This window comes from Artemia sp. Qi Xiang Cuo, chromosome 13 (assembly GCF_049724085.1).
Source record: "Artemia sp. Qi Xiang Cuo chromosome 13, ASM4972408v1, whole genome shotgun sequence".
In the NCBI taxonomy this organism is placed as follows: domain Eukaryota; kingdom Metazoa; phylum Arthropoda; class Branchiopoda; order Anostraca; family Artemiidae; genus Artemia; species Artemia sp. Qi Xiang Cuo.
In genome coordinates this window covers 6,410,334-6,416,219 of record NC_142806.1, presented here as the reverse complement: position 1 = coordinate 6,416,219, position 5,886 = coordinate 6,410,334, and positions in this window count along the sequence as shown.

The following is a 5,886-nucleotide window of genomic DNA, read 5'->3' as shown; positions in this document are numbered from 1 at the left end:
TCTATGAAGGGGGCGCCGGATTTCCAAGCATTATTTAAAAAACGATCAGAAATTAAATTTAAAAAACAAGTTTTTTCAACTGAAAGTAAGAAGCAACATTAGAACTTAAAATGAACAGAAATTATTATGTATATGAGGGGGTTCTCCCCCAAGTCAATACCTCGCTCTTTACGCTACAGTGTTTTTTTTGGTGCTTTCAAAAGAGCTATCTATTCTAATTAAACGGCCTTTGTGATTCAGGGGTGTGTGAATTAAAAAATTTTTTAAATTTTAACGTAAAGTGCGTGGTATTGACTAAAGGGAGAACCACATAATGTACTTAACACCGTGTACGTAATAAAAAAAAAACAATAAAAAAAAACAAGTGATGCAGGTCAATAGTAAACAAAACTTTTAAAAATAGACAATTGATGTCAATAAATTTATCAAAATAATGGGCTTATAATGCTGATTCTAAATATATAAATTTTTTTAAGTTTAATATTACTCATCATAGGCTACGAGCCTGAGAAAACTTACCTGATTTTTTAAAGAGGGGGGAAACATCCCCTAAAAGTGAAAATAATTTTTTAATGAAAATCACTGTCAGATTCAGCGTATCAGAAAACCCTATAACATAGGTTTTAAGGTCATATCTGCAAAAATCTGCAACTTTGTATTTTTTTTTTCTAGAAGAAAAATATAAGAATATAGAAGCTCGTTACGTAAGTTAATTTGTAAATTACGTCAGAACCAAATTTAGAGACAGCCATTTAGCAAAAGAAAAGTAAAATTTTTATGCAAATTTTGTTTACTTATTCAATGACGGCGAGCCAAAATAAAAGCTGCATTAACTAAAAAACGATCAGAAATTAAATAAAAAAAACAAGTTTTTTAAACTGAAAGTAAGGGGCGACATTAAAACTTAAAACGAACAGAAATTATTCCGTATATGAAAGAGGCTGTCTCCTCCTCAACGCTTCGCTCTTTACGCTAAAATTTGACTCTGTCACACAACTTTATTTATTTAAACAATAAAAAACTTTAGCGTAAAGAGCGAGGCGTTGAGGAGGGGACAGCTCCTTTCATGTACGGAATAATTTCTGTTCGTTTTAAGTGTTAATGTCGCCCCTTACTTTCAGTTTTAAAAACTTGTTTTTTTTTTATTTAATACTTCTCAATAACCAATACTATATGTAAACAATGGGCAAAGTTCATAACTTGCAGCCCTTCCTCCTGGAACTGTGGGGGACTAAGTCATCTTTAAAGACATATTTATTAGATTTTCGACTATGCTGAACAAAATGGCTATATAAAAATTTTGATTGGGTGATTTTCGAAAAAAAATGAGCGTGGGAGGGGGCCAAGTTGTCTTCCAATTTTTTGGTCACTTAAAAAGGCCACTAGAACTTTTAATTTCCGTTCGAATGAGCCCTATTACGATATTCTTGGACTACCGGATCGATACGATGACCCCTGGGAAAAAACAAATAAACATGCATCCGTGACCTTTCTTCTCGCAAAAAACACAAAATTCCACATTTTTGCAGATAGGAGCTTGAAACATCTACAGTAGGGTTTTCTGTTACGCTGAATCTGATGGTTTTGTTTTCATTAAGATTCTATCACTTTTAGGGAGTGTTTTCCCCTTTTTTTGAAAATACGGCAAATTTTTCAGGCTCGTAACTTTTGATAGGTTAGACTAAAGTTAATGAAACTTGTATATCCTATTCTTTTGGTGTATCTATTGGTATCAAAATTCCGTTCTTTAGAGTTTTGGTTACTATTGAGCCGGGTCGCTCCTTACTTACAGTTCATTACCACGGACTGTCTGATGTTTTATGTTCACGGATATGGAATGGTCTACCACAGGAATTAAGAGAAAACCTAGTCTTGCTTCATTCAAATTAAATTTAAAAAAAGCATATGAGTAAGAATCCTTAATAATAGTAAATAATTTAATATTATTCTTTATGATTAGAATTTAATGATAATCGATAAAAAATTTATAATGTTAAATTAATAATTTTATTTTTGTAATAAAATTAAAAGACATATCTGATCTTGTATTATCTTGTTGAATTTGAAATTTAAGTTAAGTTTTATCATTGGTATTTGTAAAGTATGGAGGTAATTTGAGTTTATGCTGGTTGGCATAGGGAGGACCACGACTATGTGATATATTTAACAGTGTTATATAATCTTTCCTCAACAGGATTGACCTAGGGGGCCAATTATTATGGATTATGGCCCAGAATTTTTTTATTAAATGTATTTTTTTAGTATTTGTAATTTAAGTGTAAAGTATTAATAAAACTGATCTGAATTGAAAAAACAAATTTTGTGATTTCTTAGACTAAATTTGGAATCCATGACTGAATTAATCACCTAGTATGCATTCAGCCATAGTCATCACTTCCAATTCTCTAGTTTTCCCTCGGATATCATCAATTTGCGGTCCCTTACTCTTCTTCTTCTTCTGCTTCTTCTTCAGATTTACATCACATGTTTTTAGTCTTAGCTGTTCCAATTATAATCTTGTTTTTAATTTATTCTCTTTTACTATTTTGATTTTATTAATTTCTTCGTAAATAATTTCTTAGACCACACGGCTTTTCTATCAAATTCTGCAATTTGTTCATTTATTTTTCTTATCTAATTTCACTATTTTCATCATAAATAAAAACCATGAAAAATAGGTATCGGGCTTTTCGATTGTTATTGTGGAACAGTTGTTTCAACAATCAAACTGTAACTGTAACAAACTGTAAGTAAGGAGCGACTCGGCTCAATAGTAACCGAAACTCTAAAAAATGGAATTTTAATAGCAATAGATACATCCAAAGAATCAGCTTATTATGATGATTCCAAATATATAAGATTCTTTAAGTTTAGTGTTACCTATCAAAGGTTACGAACCTGAGAAAATTTGACTGATTTTTTAAATAGGGGGAAAAACACCTCAAAAATTAAAGAAATTTTAATGAAAATCATACCATCAGATTCAGCGTACCATAGAACTCTACTGTAGAAGTTTCAAGCTCCATCTGGAAAAATGTGGATCATGGATGCGTGTTTATTTATTTGCTTGTTTTTTTTTCAGGGGTAATCATATGGGAAATTAGTATAGTATAGTTGAAAGATCAAATAATTATATCTTTAGGTGTAAAATGACCTTCCACAGTCCGTGAGGAAAGGCCTGTAATTTATATATTCTATTATATTTATTTATATATTATAAAATCTCCCCTTGTTTACGTATAGTATTTGTTATTGGGAAGTATGCAGACATTTTTTTTTTGGGGGGGGGGGTTGTCGTGCTTGGGGTGGATTTCTGCAGGAGGAATCTTCCTTGGGGAGGTAAATTTCCGAGTGTGAATTTTCTAAGGGGAAGGTTACACTAGGGGATTTGACAGAATTGCTATACGAAGTTCTTTTTAATTGTCTTACATCTCTTTATGTCAAATTTTTCACATGGAGATGCTCAGAGGCAATTATCCAGGGGCTTTTTTCTACTTGTTTTGATTTACGGGAAGTAGTTTTCACAGAAGGGGGCATTTCTGGAGTGGTCGGGAAACCGATTAGAGATTAAATTCTTATTCAGCTAAGGATAATTTTTGAGGCTGAATCGTCAGCAAGCAATTTTACAGGGAGGAAGATCCTCAACGAGGATTGAACTGTCTGGAGGGAATTTGACGAGGGGGGGGGGTGAACCTTACTTTGATGAAATTTCCACGGAGGAGTTTTCCGTGAGGATGGGGGTATATTTCATAGAGGGTGAGCCAGATACCGGCATTATTTGAAAAACGAACAGAAATTATTACATGTATAAAGGGTTGCCCCCTCCTCAATACCTTGTTGTTTACGCTAAAGTTTCACTGTTTGTCGCAATTTCTTAAGAGCGTCTACTGAAAAACGCGGATCGTTTAATTAGAATAGGAAGCTTATTTAAAAGTGCTAACAACTTTAGCGTAAAGAGCAAGATATTGAAGAGTGGGTACCCCTTCATATACAGAATAAATCTGCCAAAATTAATAAGCATACTTCGTTTTTGTTTTTCATGTACGGTGAGCCAAATTCGAACCTGTAGGCCTATTAGTTGAAAAATGTTCAGAAATTAAATTAAAAAAAAATAGTTTTCTTAACTGAAAGTTAGGAGCGACATTAAAACTTAAAACGAACAGAAATTATGTCATAAATGAAAAGAGCTCTCCTCTCCCCAATGCCTCGCTCTTTACGCTACGGTTCTTGTTGTTTAAAAAGTGGAGTTGCGACAAAGAGTCTAAAGGAGTGAAAATCAAAAATGAAAAACAAGAAAGATGGGGTTTGACGGTAAGCGACAGCGAGAATTAAAACACACTAAAGTTGAAAATGATAGTTATGATTATTGGTTTGGGGTTTTGACGTGGATAAGGTCATCAATGCTTACCATGCCTTTGTTAAGAAACAAGGTTTCGGCTATAGTAAAAGGCAAAAGTTGAAGGTCCAATAACAAAATAATATAATTTTATAAAGGTGCTAATTCTAATTTAAGGTCATTTAAAATGTTTAAGGGGCTGATTAATGAAAATGAAGCACAGCTGAATGTGATTAGAAAACTAGCGAAAGTTAGAATCGCTACACCTAAAGAAAAAGGCATGGAACAAACGACAGTAAGAATCAAATTAAATTGCAAACAAAATTTTGAACAGTGATCTATGGTTGAAATTTGGAAAAGACATATTTGTCAGCCAGGAAATGCAATTGGGGGTTGGGGGCTGGCCATCCTGCGCTTTGGCACACCCTTCCTTCTTATCATCCCCAGATTTCTCCAGGTACCCCTGGAGAGTTAGTTTGACTCTGGCTACACCACTGACCCCCGTCACAAACCAGATAACCGGCCTCGCCAGGAATCGAACCCGTGCCCCTCTGACAAATAATTTCCAACCTAGAGTGCCAACTACAGTTAATAATTAAATAATAATTTAGTTATTAAATGAGTATATTAGTTAAACTATTTTAAATGATCATTCCCTTGTGATATTGCATATTGATTTAAAAGTGCTAACAACTTTAGCGTAAAGAGCAAGATATTGAAGAGTGGGTACCCCTTCATATACAGAATAAATCTGCCAAAATTAATAAGCATACTTCGTTTTAGTTTTTCATGTACGGTGAGCCAAATTCGAACCTGTAGGTCTATTAGTTGAAAAATGTTCAGAAATTAAATTTAAAAAAAATAGTTTTCTTAACTGAAAGTTAGGAGCGACATTAAAACTTAAAACGAACAGAAATTATTCCGTATATGAAAGGAGCTCTCCTCTCCTCAATGGTATTGATGGTATCAATTGGTATCAAATGGTATCAATTTTTGGTATTGATGTTAACTAATAAAAACCAGAAGTACCGTTCAAATTGCTTCAGCTACTCTCACTTTTTTACTCGCATTTTTATCGGTGACAAATCTATGCCATTAAGTGGAGGTAAAAACACAGATTTTTAGACAATCCTTTTAGTTATGTATGCAAAATTTTGTTTCTAGAGAGGGGGCTTATTATGACGGATGAAGAATCAAAAGAGGTAAGCATGCTTGGATTAGGAATCTAAGGGTGCTGTTGTGGGGGTTGTTCATTCCATGGGGTACTCTCACCTGATTTTTTTTAGGGTGGGGGAATCATTAAGAAACATGTCTTTTGGACAAGCCAAATAATAAATGGCCAGAAATTGTGGAATGTTTAGGATTTCTGGGGGTACGGGCTCCAGGCTTATGTAAAAAATCAGGATAGGCTTATATAAAAACTGTATCATTTCTACATTTTTTTCAAGAAACTGGAACTGAAAAGGAAGTAGAAAAAGTTAATAGGGAAGATCACGTTTCAGGTTTGTAGCGTTAATGTGTACCTGCAGTTACTGAAATAGAAATTTTTA